At 40.8% G+C, this 16,727-nt stretch overlaps 1 long non-coding RNA gene across 1 annotated transcript; it reads left to right on the top strand.

The window, feature by feature from the left end:
- Nucleotides 1–4,553: 4,553 nt before the first annotated feature.
- LOC140904898 (uncharacterized) lies at nt 4,554–13,555 on the top strand. Its single transcript, XR_012156672.1, has 3 exons — nt 4,554–4,607; nt 10,333–10,487; nt 13,457–13,555. It is a non-coding gene; the product is annotated as an uncharacterized lncRNA (long non-coding RNA).
- The last annotated feature ends 3,172 nt before the right edge of the window (nt 13,556–16,727 follow it).

Genomic DNA, 16,727 nt, shown 5'->3' with positions numbered 1-16,727 from the left:
TTGTATATTTCATATCTAGATCTGGCTTTTGTAGACACAGACATCCTGGGGACAAAATTCTTCTTGGGGTCTTCTGTCACCTCTGTGCAAAGGGTAGGGCTAGGCCACAACTCATTCCTCCTCTTTGGTGCTGTTGGTGCTACAAGGAGCAGTGCATGTGCTGCCTGATGGGTTGGTCATGGCTGGGCCTGCACCAGCAAGGAAGCAAGGAGGAGCAAGGAAGAGGTTTCTTGTCCCACTCTCTTCCACATCTACTGAAGGCTGCTCACAAACTAGCCCATTCTGCCTATACACAATATTCTGTGTTATTTAAGCTGGGGGAAGTTGATGCCTAAGCTGCCATTTTTCTTTGCACAACAAATGTCTCAAAAAACTCAGGCTGACATCCTCATTTGGTGTAAATTGGCAAAGCTCCATTGACTTCAGTTTGACTTCCACTGAAGTCAGTGCAGCAATGCTGATTTACCCTCGCTGAGACGTGGCCCACAGTTTGTAGAAACTCCAGGGCATGTTGCTTGTGCCAGTGGGAGCTGGTAATAGGTTTAGTACAGAAAAGTTTCTCCCTGCATCTAGTAGTATTCTTGTCTGTGGTATATTGAGGACTGTGCTGGAATCGCAAGCTATCACTTTATGAGTTGGGGAGGAGGGTGTTCCTGCATTTGCTTGCAGATTAAGGGGCTCTGTAGGTAAGTATGCAGCCAGAGATGGTGTGGAAAGAACCTTCCTAAAACAAGATGGGGTGAGTTGTGCCTCTCTGCCTTAGAGAGCAGCCTGCTTTTTCTCTCTCTGTTTTTGTTTCTTGTGTGTTAGTGTCCTGGATTCTTAGAAATAAGGTACTGTTACACTGCAACCTTCCAGAAAGAATATTATCTAACTTCTTAGTCTGTATGTTGGGAACATAACTTTGGCTTAACCCTGCAACAGGAGAGTCATACAGACATGCTGGGAGTTGTTGCTGAGGCTCCAAAAAGACACAACATGTTTGTGAGAGAGAAACCCACTGGCATGTTGTTTCATCCTGCCCCACCACCACTAATGAGTACTTCTCCCGCCTCCACTCCATCATGCTGAGTAAGCACCACCTGGCTGCTGCTGGCGCTGCTGCTGCTACAAGGGAAAAAGTCTCCCAAGTCCTGTTCGGGAGGAGGTGGTGGCGGCAGCAGACCTGGCGGGTGGTATGGGCTCTTCAAGTACCTCTTAAAAGATAATTAGAGAGGTCCTGGGCTGCTTTAATAATAGGCCTACTCTTTGTTCAGTTCAATCATAATAAAAGACAATGTCATCACTCTGAAGTGAAAACGTCTATGAGGAGTTGGCTAAATAACAGAGCCTCGCACCCTCTCAGAGAAAAACAAAACATACACACACACCTCCATGTGTATGGCATTGTAACAGGACAGGATCCTTCAGCCACGGCTGCTTCTGCTTCACTTGCCCTACATCGTGATCTGGGGAAGCAACCTTTGAAACCCTAATTGTAAACAACCACTTGAGCATTTTTCTAATCTCAATCACCTCTTGATTTCCTTTCCCTTGCCAAGATTTAGGAAAATGGGCAAAGCAATGTCCTCATTGCACTGCAAGCTCTTTTGTAAAGGGGTCTTAGGGGAAAGTCTGTCAAAGTTTAGGAAGAGAGCACCTGTTGAAAACTGGATCATACACTTGAAAGAGATTTTAAGTTGAAACAATGGCCAAAATCTCAAATCCTTATTAAAAATAGAATAAAAAGAATGGTATGAATCCGCAGCCTTAGCACCTTTTTAAATTTGTCAATAATTTTCATCTCCTACAAAGAATTTATTTTTGCCTGGGATTCAATGTAAGGGCATTCGAATACGGTAAGTAGGGCCACTTTATTGCTGTTCACAAATTCACAGGCATTTATTCTGCTTAAAATTTGATATAGGGCATTTTTTTGTATTCCATTTATCGCTTGCCAAGAAATAATTACGAATAGGAGCTAGAAGATTAATTTTAAATAAAAAATCTTCTCAAATGAAAATGTCAGGTCATAAAAATTCCTTTTAAATCATAACAGCATATAAATCTTTGAAATTAACCATGTAATTACAATGTCTATCAACTTTTACCTTGAGCTTTGAGCCTCTCTTTTTAATCTTCCATTCTTTTTTAATGAATAGCTATTTTGAAATTAAAAAGTACTGTTCATTACACATGCCCCACTATAATAGGGTTTTTATCATATTTGCTCTATTTAAAAATACTTGCTACTTTGTAATTATTCACACGCCGATCCCTTCCTATATTGAGTAGAAAATAAAAAATGAAATAGAAGTCAAAGGTGCTTTAGAGCTGAATGATTTACACAATTCATTAAGGACGGTGATTTTTCAGTTAGCATCAGATTAAATGGTTACTTACTCTCAAATAGCCCTTGGGGAGTTGAATTGCTGGGTAGCAAACAGATTAAAGTTTGCATTGAAAGAAAAATTGAATTCAGAGGTAATCAATAGCATAATAGGGGCAGTGAGTGGTGCCTGCTGCCTGAAATGAAATTACCATATTTTTAATCTTAATTTTCCACTCTGTTTATCTGACAGTGCGGATGTGCAATCCAAACAGATAATGAGAGAGTGGGATATTGACACTGCTGTCCTCTGGAGTGCTTGTTTTCAGTGATTAAATGCTGTGATCTGTGATTACTTTGTGCAGGGATGTCAGAGCTGCTGGCCAGAACTATGGGAGGGACACTAACTCAGCAGCTGTAGCTCTCCAGTCTCTCAGGTCCTGATGTCTGAAATTCATTTTCTACTGACTATACTCGGGGGGCGGGGGCGGGAAATACCTATTTATGTATATACTTCTGCAGCACAAATTATAATAATTAATCCTATTATTATTGTTGTCCTGATTCAAAGGCATTTTATTAGATCAATATGTAGTGCACCCTCTCTGTAGTCATTACATTAATGAACCACCAAACTTGCAAGTGATAGCAAGACATGAGTTATTATACAAAGCATGTGTAGCAAAGTTTGGAGGTAAAGTGAATGCTCTTCATAGAAGAAGTGGATGAGTAATAGAAAGTCCTAGTATGACTGGATCAGAGATCCAGCAAAGCTAGTTGCTGTAGATATAAGAAAACCTGAAATGTAAATAATAGCCAATCTATCGTCAGAATACTGTCCAAACTCTTTTCAAATGCAAATGTAATGATAGAGACATTATTATTCAAATACAGAGTGATGTGGGGACAAAACATGACTTTAAAAAAGTACAATACTTTAACATAGCCAATAAAACTGGAACACAGAGAATAATAATGATGCGTTCTTGTCCTGACAAACATCACTGTAATGTTATTTAATTCCACATAACATGAAATCTCATAAATACGGTATCGCCAGTGTTTTTCTTAAAATAAACACTGCATAGGCCATTTAAACCTTGATTAGACTAAAACCATCTATATGTTAAATTTATCATCAGGGCCTGATTCTGCAAAATCTGCCAATCAGCCTACTAGCATAGGCGAGGTTTCTCATGTATAAGGCTTACAAGAAAACAACATGCGAAGCTTCCTAATCTATATAATCTCTATATCTCTGTCTTTATACAATGGATGTATTATTTGAATCTGAATGTGTCAAGTCTTGAGAATTTGTTTATATGGAAAGGCTATCAACGGTCTCTAGTGAAGTAGCATCTCTAAATTATACTGTTTTCACTTTATTATAATAATAATTAGACTTTTCATTTATAGCACCTCCCATTGGAGAATTCTTTAACACCTTTCAAAACATTTAATATATGAAATCTTCCAACACCTCTGAGAGATATTAAGTCTTATTACCTATTTTACAAAAATATACTAGGGCCTGGTATATTACAGTAAACCAGGAAAACCAGAGGTCTTGAGCTCCCACAGCTGCTCTTCAAGTCATTAGTAGTGGTGAGTGTCCAACTCCTCTGAAAATCATGGCCTAAATACAGTATTGAAAATGGAGGCACTCAAAATGTGGGCATAAGTGACCTTCTCAAAGATGTCTACGGCAGAGTCAGGAATAGAACCCAGATCCCCTGAATCCAGTCCTGTGCCTTAAGCACACTACCCTTCCTCATATGGCTATTCATCCTTATCAGAATATCTTTCTTGCACGCTGCCCTGTATTTTGTGTGTGTACCTCTGGTATTGGATAGTTTAAACAATTCCAAATCCCTGCCTGCCCCCTTCCCCCCACTCTGACAAATGGATATGAAAACAAGGAGGAAAAATACTGTTTATCTGATAGCTGATTAATTCACTGGACCAAATCTTTGCAGCCTTTAGTCTTTATTCAAGCAAAATCTTCATTGTGCTGGGACTTTGTCCCACAGTAATTATTTCTACGAGTTGGAGTAATAACACAATGTGCAGCTATGCCTCATTCCATCATTCTTTGCTAGGAGCAGCTAAGAAGAGTCTCACTCTGCTCCCCTTCTAGAAACTGATGTATTTTCTTCAAACACGTGTAATATTTTGTTTTCTCCTTCATTTTTATGTTCCTCTCTGCACTCTGGAGCACTGATGCAGGACCTTGTTTGAAAGCTCAAGCAAAGGCAACTCAAAACAACTTCCTGATATAGAGGAATGAAGACTCAGAAAGGTGAGTAAGTTAACTCCCTGCTATTGCTACAGCAATCCTTCTCTGTGTTAAAGTGGTCAAACACAGAGGCTTTGGGGGTTCATAAAGAAAGCTGAAAAGAATGTTTCACCCTTGAATGGCCAGAGATATTTCCTATACGCAGATAGGATAAACAAGAAAAGAAAAGGGAATATCTGTAAATATAAAATACATTTAGGATATGATTTTGAGGTTTATGAAGTGGAATTTATTTTTTATAAAGAGTGAATGTGGCAATAAACATTAGCAGGGAAGAGGTACGCTGTCTGTTCCCACCGCTATAAACTTCAAGGGGAGCAAAAGGAAGCCAAGCCAGATATGGGGCTGAATTCTACCCTCTGTTATACACACTCGTGTAAGTCCAGAGCATCTCCATTCACTTGGTAGTCATGACAGTATGGATTTCAGAATTTGGCCCCGCAGACTATATTACAGCACATGGTGGCTTACTACAACATAATACTAGCCAAGCACCTCGTCTCAAACAGGGCAATGGCAATTTCATATATACCAATAAAAATTAAAGTCGAGTAAATCATTTGCAATGAATGATCTAGTATAAATCTAGTATCCCTTTCTGCTTGTGGACTATCCAGGAGCCTGCATTAACTTGAAATTGTTTGTTATTTGAAAGGATTCAACTAGCTATTACTGCAATGCTTTAACTATTGGTTGATCATGAGCGGGTTTCCCTACATTTAATTTATTTATTTATTATACACTCTTTGAGCTGTGTTGGTTAATTGTAGTTGGTCATGTAAGTCACATGTTATGGTTCAGTTCCCTGACTGGATAGTGTGCCAACATAGACCCTGATGCTGAACCACTAAAGTCAATGAGAGTTTTGCTATTGACTTCAATAGAAGCAGCATTGGGGTCATAATGCACACTAGCACACTGAGGGGTCTTCATTCCCTTTTAAGGGCCAGTCCAACATATGAAGCTATTAAAGTAATACAGCTGCCAGCCAAAGAGTTGGTCTTTTAGCTCAGCAATAGAGACTAGTGTTTTTAGCACTGAAGTTTCTGGGTTCAAATCTGTTGTTGGCTCAAGCAGAGTCATTGTACAAGTATTTCGCACATGAATACTCATGCATGCTAATTTGAAATGCTATTTCCATGAGGACTTGAGCATGCGGCCTTGAAATTTGGTTTCTGCAAACTGATATGCACTAAAATGCTTGGAAAGTGAACACGAAAGGGGTGTGAGCATGACTGAAGTAAATCGATCAACCAAACTTTCAGGAAATGGTTTTGCAGTATTTATCCACCTTTAGTAAGAATACAGCAACAAAATATCTGCAGAATTATAACCTGTGCTTTCAGAAGGCTTTTAAAATGACACCATTTTCTTAGACACAAGGTAGATAAGGTAATATCTTTTATTGGACCAAATTCTGTTGATGGAAAGTACAGTCTTTAGAACTATACAGATTTCTTCTTTGTGTCATTCCCCCTCGATTTTCTTATTAATTTAACCTTCAGACAATGCACATCTGTATGGTCAAGGCTGCATGAGGGTCCCCTCAGATTCACCAATATCCTACTGAGACTCTTGGTTTGTCAGATCTTTGAAAATGTTAACACTTGAAATTACTATTGTCTATATTTTTCATACCCATTCATATAATAATAATATAAAATATAATAAATTTGTATTAACATAAGTAGACATGAGATACACCCTTGATTTATGACATTTTGATCTACTCTACCTATTTTGTGAATTATCTTAGATAAAGATGACATCAAAATAAAGGAATGTTCCAAAATTATAGAGGATTGAGAATTCTACTGCAATTCAGAAGCTTGTTAGGGATAGTTTAAATAAGAAATTAACTAAGAGTATCCATCAGTTGAATTAGCACAGTTTCAGTTACTGTCACATATAAACACACAATTTTATTGCCATTTTGCAAATTATTCCGCATTCAGAAAATTATAAACTCAGATGTAAACTGCAGACAGCCCCCTATCCTTTACAACAGGTTCATCTATATTCATTATAACTCTTGAATTGTGCTATCTGTAAGTTCTTCAAACTTTTTATCAGAACTTAAAATGCTGATCTTTAAAACCCTGGAATATTGCTGATAAACACCCATTGAAATGGAAAGTGGTTAAAGAACTGTTTGAACTTCTTTCCTGCCTTCTGACTACCTCTATAGTTGGGGTTTATAAGAACACAAAAGCTTTCTTCTCCCATGTACCTACAGTCAGCACTTTAAGTATATTGAGCTTTAGGACCCATAAAGAAAGGGGAGAAAATCCAAACCAATCTCTTTCCTTTCACTCTTTAAATCCTGACATGCTCCATCACCTTTTTAAAATAGTGAGCTGCCCTTCCCCAAAATGGAGAAAAGAAACAAAATCAAATGGAAAACAATGGAGGAAGGATAATCTGATCTTAAAATAAGGAGACATGTTGCTCGGCACTTAAGCAGGGTAAAGTTTCACAGTGATGTCACCTTCTTCTGAAAGTGTGAATCCCACAGGAGGTTAGGGGTAAGCTATAAATATCACTAATCCATTGCGTTTGTATATCTCTTACATATGTGGGATCTTTGGCATGGTTGAATCCACCAACTGTCTGGCAGACTAGTAAGTCTTCACTTCAGACATCGAAGGGAAAGGTGTTCACGTAAAGCAAATGTCTGTTCTCCCCCCACCCCGATGGACTTACTGCTCATTGATTTCTTTTCATTAAAAGTAAGCCTGTCTTGTCCCATTTCTGACAAAACCTCGTGTTCGCATGCAAAAACTGTAGCCTTCGCTTTTCATATGTAGAACATCCTCCACATGTTTAGCAAGCCCCTTGGTTCTCAGTGAAAAGGTGTGCAAGTAAGTTAGTGTACACTTCAGTTAGTAGGGTACTGTCAGCTTAGTTTAGGCCCTGAATTTAGGGTCTGAGTTATAAAATAAGAGATTTTTACACAATCTCTTAAGAACTGAAATATAGCTTAATGTTTTTAAAAATGTCACTGAATTGTTGTTGTTGGTTTTTTTTGCGATAACACGCATTGTTGGAATACAGTGACAGCCTTGGGCTTGTGTATGAGAACCCAGAAGCGAAGATTACTGGCATACAAAAGTAAAATTGTCCAGTCTCTTGTTTTTGTCTGGATGAATTTAAAACAAATGAGCAGCAGAAATGTTAAAAACAAATTACAGTATTTAAAATCTTTCATTTAAAAGAAAACTATGGTGTAAGTGTAATCATAACCATTGGAATCAGAAAATTTTGCCCACTGCCATATGATAGGAGTATAACTTTTTGTAACCTCACCCCATGTCATGTGACTGGGAAATGAGCACACCCGCGTATCACAGCTTTATTACATTTATTTTGTCAGAAGACAACTAAATCTTTGGCAAAAATGTTCTAACATCAGCATGTCTATATAAAGAAAGATACTACTCAATAGAATTTGAAATTATTGAACTGGTAAGCTTGGGTTCAAAAGTAGTCTGGCAATGCAGATGATCTAATGGGTGTATAACTTGTCTACTAAACAAAATGCAAATTATATTTGTAAAGAATTTGATGGGGGTATTTAATGGAGTGAGCTACATTAACCATCACACTGATATAGATCCAGTGTACCATGAAACATACATGAAGTACCTATCTGTCTTGTCCATTTAGATTCTAAATGCTTCAGGGCTGTCTCTTGCTCTGCCTACGTAAAGTGCTTGGCACAAGGAGGCCCTGATTTTGGTTGATGACTCTGAGGTCATGCTATAATATAAAGGAAGTTTCATTAGCTCTGAGAAACTATGCAAAAGCTGAAATTAAATTAAATGTGACTGAGTGAATATAAACACCAGCTAACTAGGTCAACAGAATGGTCACTGTAATAAAGCCAAACAAGTAAAGAATCTGTGTAGCTCCAAATGATATGAATAAGGCTACCAAACATGAATGCTCCCCATGAGAAAAGGTTACATCTCCACTCCAAAATGCAAGAGTATTTTCAGTTTTGGATTCAAGCCAAGGGTCTTGTCAGCTCTAACTTGCTACAGAAAGAGCAAACATCTGTATCTTCAATTCTCCTTTAAGTTTATACATGTTTAAGTAACTTCTTCTCAGCTTCTGAGGTATACAAAGCATTATGTCCCAGATGTCCCAAATGATCACTCAGAGGCATATGCTTTCAAAGCACTGATTAACACACAACAGAACTATATCCTGGTTTAAAACGTTACCCAGGAAGGGGTTTGAATATTGAAACAGATCCTCAAACTGGACTATGTATTCACTGGGGAGGCTGAGGTGTTCAGTGAACACCAGGGAGATGTATCATGTGACCTGTATTGCTAAGCGTATGGGCTGCTGCCTCTGTACTGTTGTGTGGCTTCACTCTTGATATAAAAATGACTTGCAGTAACCAAGTCCAGAGCTCAAGGATGCCAGGCAGTTACCACCCAGTGGCAGAGAATGTTAGATCTAAAGTAATAATAACAATAAATAATAAATGACTGGCAACCTGGCAGTGTTACAACTATATCCAGTGCATAAATGTCAAATCCCTTAATCTCTCCTGGGAGTCTACAAAGAAGCAGAGACATATAAACAAAACCAATGTTTCTTGAGGATATCCAGAATACTACTGTCAGAAGTAACACACACCTGCCTAGTCACTGAAAATGAAGAATACCAGGCAAATCCAGGTGTCCATCTCAGTGGTCAACCAAGATATTTGGAAGAAACCGTTGTGAGAACACGATGTGGCCGTGTGATCAGAAAGTCAGCGAAGTTCAGCAATAGTAGTTACTACCAGATGTCCAATTCTTAGTCTATGGTGGTTATTGTTGCCCCACTGCCAAGCAGTAGCAGATGTCAGGGCCTTGCAGGTCAGCTCCCAAGTGGAAATGGAATCAGTGATGTAGAGTGTGGGTGTATTCTGAGGTTATGACTACATTATGGAGCCAATGCCAGTATAGATATGTTGGCACAGCAATGCTGGCATAGCTCCCTACTGTAGATGTAGTATACACTGATCGAGTTTTCTCTCTGCATAGCAACACTGCCTCGCCTAATAACATTAGCTATGTTGAGAGAAGCACTCTTCCATCAACAGAGCTGCATCTAAACTGGTTTTTTTTGTCAGTATAGCTATGTTGGTCAGGGGTGTGGTTTATTTTTTTTGTACGCCCTCACCTGATGTAAACTATGCCAATACAACTTTTACGTGCAGCTTAAGCCTAACTGAACCTGTTTTAAGTTAAACACATACCCCAGTCCTAGAACAGAGGTGGTCAAACAGCATACAGGCAATACCCTTCTTTCAAGAATCTCAGCCTAGTACCAATGCCCAGTTCCCAAGGGCAATTCTACTTGATCTTAATCAGAGACTATAGCAAACAAACTCTCTTGCTGTTTGAACAGCTCTATCTACCTAGAAGTTTGTATAATCAAAAACTAATAAGACAAGCATGTCTTCCAATACTAAACACGTGTTCACATGCTAAGAAATAGAGTTTGGAACTGTGTGTGTAACAGTGATGCCTGGTGACACCTACCACAACATTATTTTTATTTGATATTATATTTTATTTGAATTTGATTTGAAAAGAAAAAAGGAAGATGTAACAGTAGCAACTGAAGTAGGTGGTTACTGACTTCTACCATAAGGGAGGAGTATAGTCTTTTTTGTAAAGATGAACCATGCCAGATAATGGGGGTCAAATCACAAAATAATGTTTAGTTTCTTACAGATCTTTGTATCACACCTTTATTAAAGAAAGGATTTACATAGGGTCCACCCTGCATGTTCTCCGTGCACCAAGCTCCAAATGAAGTGAATGAGAATTCTTCCTGTAGAAGACTAGCAGAATCAAGTCTATAATTTCTATCTTGATGGTGAGTGCCCCTTTAAAAATAAAATTATTTTCACAAAGTAGGACACTTAAGCTACTCAATATCTTGAGCAGTAGTGACATAGGTCCTGATCCTGGAAAGTGATCGATACCAACACCTAATGTAGAAATTAAAAGAAGTTGTAGGTGCTCTGTACCTCTGCACAGTAGCAGTTTGTGTATTTTTAACAGACTCAGGTCTTGGAAAGTCTTTCCAATTATACTGGTATATACTATACAGGTCTAGTTATACTGGTACAACTAAGGCTACGATTTAGTCACAGAGGTCACGGAATCTGTGACTTCCATGACTTCAGCCTGCAGTGATCGGGAGCTGCAGGGTCCCCTCCTCGCATGGGGCAGGGAGCTGTGGGTACCCCCACTGCCTCTGGTGGCCCCTGGAGCTCCAAGGCACCAGGGGCATCAAGGTACCCCGCAGTTCCCAGCTGCTGCGGGCGGTGGGGTCCCTTGGAGCTGCCAGTGGCCGAAGGACCCCCCAAGCCCCTGGCTGCCATAGGCAGCAGGGAACCCCATAGCTCCCAGCCACCACGGGCAGAGGGGGAACTCTCAGAGCTCCCAGCCGCTGCAGGCGGTGGGGGCATCACACAGCTCCCAGCCGCTGTGGCCGTGGGGGAACCTTGAGCTCCTGGCCACTGCAGGCCTCTGGAGCTGTGGGCGGTGGAGATACCCCACATCTCCTGGCTGACATGGGAGGCAGAGGCAATCCACAGCTCCTGGCCCCCATGGGCAGCGGGGGACCCCTCGAACTACAGGCAGCAAGGGTACCCCACAGCCGCCATCTGCTGCAGGAGGCCCCTACCCACTGCACAGTTGCCCCACCTCAGGCAATGTGAGGACCCACAGATCCCCATTTTGTCAGGGATAATTTTAGTAAAAGTCAGGGACAGGTCACGGCTTCCATGAATTTTTCTTTTTTGCCCATGACCTGTCCGTGACTTTTACTAAAAATATCTGTGACAAAATCTTTGCCTTAGATACAACCCTATATAATGGTATAGGAGGGGCTTTTTTCAATTTATCTAAATCCCTTCTCAAGGGACATAAACTAAACCAAAATAGGCACTCCTATACCTGAATTAGAATGTCTACATGTAGGTGCGGGGGTGTTATTCTCGTATAAAGTCACACATTAGGTTGTACTGGAAAAATTTTCCCTTGTAGACAAGGCCTAATGGCCTGATCTTGCACCTACTGAAATTAATGTGAGTTCTGATTTCAGTGTAAGAAGGCCCTAGTTTAATATTTAATATAAAATAATAAAATATAGGTATGCTCTGATATTTCCTGGATTACACAGAGTTTGTAACTTCAGAAGAGTTCATTATCCTCAAGATTTTTATTAGCAAATATTTATATTGATGTCCAAAGGTCCCCATCAGCATTGGGGTCTGTGAGAGGGTGGCCTAGGCCCAGAGGTCCCCTGTTGGAGGCTTCAGTGTCCTGCCAAACCCCATCCCAGAGAGGAACGGAAGAGAAGTCCTCAAAGTGGCTTAGAGTGGTTGTGGGGTGTAAAAGTGCAGGACTCACCCCTGCGGCGCCTCCTGCTGGTCAGTGGGAATTAGCTCTTTTCCAGCCTGGAGCGCCCTCTGCAGGCTGATGATCTGCACAGCTCTGGCCCCTGTGTCTCTCACAGACCCCAGCGCCCCTTTCTCTGGGGTTCTGCCCCCTGGCAGTACCCTCACACTCTGCCTCTGGGTCTCCCCTTCCTGGGGAATCCCCAACCCACTATCCCCACCTTGCCTCAGTCTGGGCTACTGCCAGTCATCACCAAGCCCCCGCTCCCTGGGACAGACTGCAGTGCCATGATGACTGCTCTAGGAGACCATGCTATAACATGTTCCCCTCCCAAAACTCCTAGGAGGCACTATGCTTTAAGGCATACAATAATGCCTACTGACACCGTGGCAGTGTGCCACCGTTAACGCAGCTCAGCCTCATAGGAGACATGACCGTAGGTTGTCTCTGTGTCAAGAATGTCTCTCTCTGTGATGGCACCAATATCACCATGGTGATGGGTGCTGTCTAAGAACATGAATAGAACATTTGGTGTGACAGGTTATTTTACTCTCTTAGTTTTGCTCTGCTGAAGTGTCAATCATTTACCAAAAATGCTGGAGTTCTTTGGGTGGATATTAGCGAAGAAGGAATCAATTAAGCAATTTTAGTAAATCTTGCCAACAAAGCACTCATCTGCTAGTACAAGCGGAGACATGAAAACCTCTCTTATTCTGAGGATTTTCCAGGTAGGAGTGAAGTCAGACATCCTGAAAAGAAGGCCTTTTAGCAGCTACCTCTCTGTAACGTAGCTTGAGAGTGGAGTAAAACTGCTTTTTCTCATATGGTACTAATATTGTATCTTCAGATATTTTCTGCTGTTCATAACAGCCGCTATCCCTTGTGCTGCCCTAATGAAGCCTTCGTTTGCATACCTTTGTATCTGACTGTGTATTTCAGACCAATTTCCAGGGTAAAGGATGAAACTTTAACAGATTTGGGGGCAAAAGGAGGTTTTAAAGATGTACTAACTTTTTTTTTTATAAAGCTGAACAGTGAGACGTTAAAAGAATTCTTGGAAAATTAAATGCTGTAGTGCTGTTTATCCATCTTTTTGGAGAAGACTAAGCTGGGAGTCCTGTGGTTTTTCTAGTTAGAATTCAACACATGAAACAGGAGCAGTGAGCTTCCGGGCTACAATGCTGTTGGCACTGGGTAATGTTTGTCATTTGGGGTAAATGGGTGAAAAGGAGGGTGGCAAAGATCACTAACACATTTGAGTGTGTTAATTTCTTAGAATCAGGCTTTGTCTATTGTTGCTTGTCCTTCGCCTACGTCACAACAGCAATTTGCATTAAAGGAAGAGGAATGGGATGATCAGAGAAATAGAGAATACACACACACAGAGTAGATGTTATCTGTCCTGTTCCTAAAGGCCTTTTTTTTTTTTTTTTGTAGGTTACAGATCCTTTGGAGAAGGCTGTCACAATGCTGCCACTTGTGGGTAACAGTCTCCTGCAAAATATCCAACTGGGGCTGAGTGTTTATAAGTGAGCATCCTCCTAATTCTCAACCTTGGATTTTTTTGGTGTAGTATTTCTTACTGCTGATTCTGCTTGTGTAATAAAACCAGTTTTTCTCCTATCAGTAGTTCTTATTTCTATCTATTTTTCACATGTTCACTGCCATTTCGATATTTTAAAAAGTTCCTTTTGTTTGTTTCCTGTTTTGTTATGAAGTGAGCAAAAATCCTGTGTTGGAAGAAGCATCCTCATAGCTGAGAGGATTATAAATAACCAAAAAGTCTCTTATTTTCCAGATCTGAAACAAAACTATTGTCTAATACTGGTGTACATGGGTATGTTAAATGAAGAAAAACAGTAGCTGTGGATGGTAAAAACAATAACAGTATTAGAAGGCTGAATATTGTAGACTATTCAGATGAGAGCAGGTAGCTTTAATGCAAAATTTCTGCATAGCATAGCTGAGCTAGTGAGGTCAAATTTAATTTAGGAGGTTTACTCTTCTTTTGGTGTAGAAAGATCACTGATTTGCTATAATGGTTCCTTCTGAGAGCTCCTCAGTGCAGTGCTGTACTAAGGACCTGGTTCAAAGACCACTGGGGTCAACAGGGCTCTGAATCAGGCCCTAAAACTGTATGTCACCTCTTTCCCTTTGCAAAGCTTTCTGTTTCCCAGGGACAATTTGAATAGATACTAAAGTGCAGTTTTCCATCTAACCAGCTATGTGACTAGACTTCTTCTGTGGCACCGTTTCTTTTGCTCACTTGACTCTTACAATTGTTACTGTTTATAAACTCATTATTCCTTGTCCAGGCAAAGAACTGATAAACTTCATTCCAGAAAAATGTGGGCTTTTAATAAGATTTTAGGCATAATTACATTTTTAGAAATGTATTTACAGAAGGGGTGATTTTAAGGTCAATGTAAATCTGACTTTTCATTTTAGCAAGTGTGGAAGTGTTTAATTGTCTGTATTCAAAATCTGAGCCTGCATCCTGTGGTTTTATTTGTTAGGAATCCAAACATGCAACACAAGGAGCTTCTAGACTATGAAAAACTAAGTAGGAGAAACAAGTTAAGAAAAAGGTGTATCATATAAGACAGGTCTGAACAGAAATGCTTGAAAATAGCTAATCCCAGAATGAGTATTAGACTGCTAAGGAGTTTTCAGTGAATGGTCTTGATTGTGAGGGGACTAGAAGCAGGAGTCTGTTTTGCTCACATACCAGGTGCAGTGCAAATAAAGCCTCAGTGTGGCCACAAACTGAGAGAAGCGAAAGCACAATATCCCAGAACAAACTCTTGAGTTCTGCCAGCTCTGCCCTATCTACAAACTGTAGTTCATAGTGAAAATGTGCCTAGTAATGCACATATCCCTTAAAGCAGAAAAGACTTGGCATATCTGTTAATCAGGGGGGAAACAGAAAAATCCTCAAAGCCAGCACTACATCTTCTCTAGGATATATTCAGGCAACAGAATCTGTTCGATTGCTTATTCAAAATGCATGCCAAGGAGAGGATGCAAGTTAAACATGTAAGTGGTTGTGGATATTAGACTAGCATGTAGTAGAGACAGAGCTGTGACCAGATTAGAGGAGATCTTTTTGCTACAAAATAAAAAGCTTGTTGGAGGTAGGTGGGAAAGAGCCAGACGTTCACTAACCCACTCGGTTGTTTTTTATTGTTTATGTTCCGTCACTGAAAGTGTAATGTTTTTTTTCAGGTGTTATGACTCTCTCCTCCTCTTCGCTCTTCCAGCCTTTTGCCAATATTTTAAAAGGAGTATGGACACTATCTGGCAGGAACTGTGCTACTCACTCTGACATTTGCCTCTATCCTCCCCTCTTCTAATTCTAACCGCTTGTCCTTCACTCTAGTCTCTAACTCAGAAGTGTGTCTCATACTCTGCACCTATCATTTCTGCTACCCAGGCCTACCCTTTACAGCTTCTTCTCCTTTCTGGTTCTTCTCTGGTCCTCATTCTTTACCTTATTTCCAATCACTTTTTCACCTCTGGTTCATTTAGCAGCAAGATCTTGAGTCCTTATTGAAGACCCTTTCTTCCATTCAACTTCCCTCCTAACAACAGGTGTATTCCCCTCTTCCCGTTCATCTTGACAGTGCTTGAGTATGTTGTGTGCTTTCTTATCAACTCCAGCTGGTTTCTTCCCTCTCCATTCCACTGACACCACCCCTACCAAGGCTACGTGCTAATTTGAAGGGTCACTTCATTGTTCTTACTCTTCTTGATCTGTTTGATGCTTTTGATACTATCGACCAGTCCATTTCTTCCCTGGGCTTTCATGACTCTCAACTTACCTGATTTCTCTCCTAAAGTTCCTTCAGCATTGTCAGGGATCAGGGCCTGCAGCAGAGCTAGTGTCCAAACAGTCTCATCAGTACAGCTGGCCTGCAGCAAGCTGCCTGGTTGGCCATACCACCTGAGCAGCTGCAGAGGCCAGCAGGCTGGCTTTTAATCCAGCAGCAGCTTGCTGGCTGCTCAGCTGTCTCATGCCCACCACTGTGCCTGCTCCTGCATTACCTTGTTGCTGTGCCCCTGCCTTGAACCCCTCCTTGCCTGCTACCCTGCTCACTCCAGTTCCTGACTGTCAGCTTGACTCATGGCTTTGGTTTCTGACTCCAGCTTGACCTGAGCTCTGGCCTCCGGTTCCTGCTCTGTGGTTTGACCCTTGGCTCTGGCTTCTGATTATCGAATCTAGCTCTGACCCTAGACCTTTGTTCCTGACACCTCCCCTCCCCCACCACTAGGCTAGACTGCCCTCACCCTCGTCAGCTGACAGGCATCCCCTTTGGTAGTAGCTCATCCTCGCTACATTCTCTTTTTAGTCCTTATCTGCTTCCATGGATTCAGCTGCCATCTCTATCCTGAAGACTCCCAAATTTACCTCCTGACCTCCACCTTCACATCTCCAGAGAGATCCACAACCGTTTCACACTCAGGAGGTTCAAAACTGAACTTCTTATCTTTCCTCATGATCCCTCTCTACCACCTTCCTTCTCTATCATCACTGATTACTCTTCTTTCCTCTCCTCTTCCAGACTCAACTTTGGTGTCATCTTTGACACCTTTTTCCTTCTCTCCTCATATCCAGCCTTTCACTAAATCCTGCCACTTCTTTCTTTGACTTAACAAAATCTGACCTTTCCTCATCATCTCTACTCATTTAAACCCTTTACCTATGCCT

The sequence above is a fragment of the Lepidochelys kempii genome, chromosome 1, assembly GCF_965140265.1.
Source record: "Lepidochelys kempii isolate rLepKem1 chromosome 1, rLepKem1.hap2, whole genome shotgun sequence".
NCBI lineage: Eukaryota > Metazoa > Chordata > Testudines > Cheloniidae > Lepidochelys > Lepidochelys kempii.
Note: the sequence above shows the minus strand (reverse complement) of the source record. Positions and strands in the feature narration are given on the sequence as shown.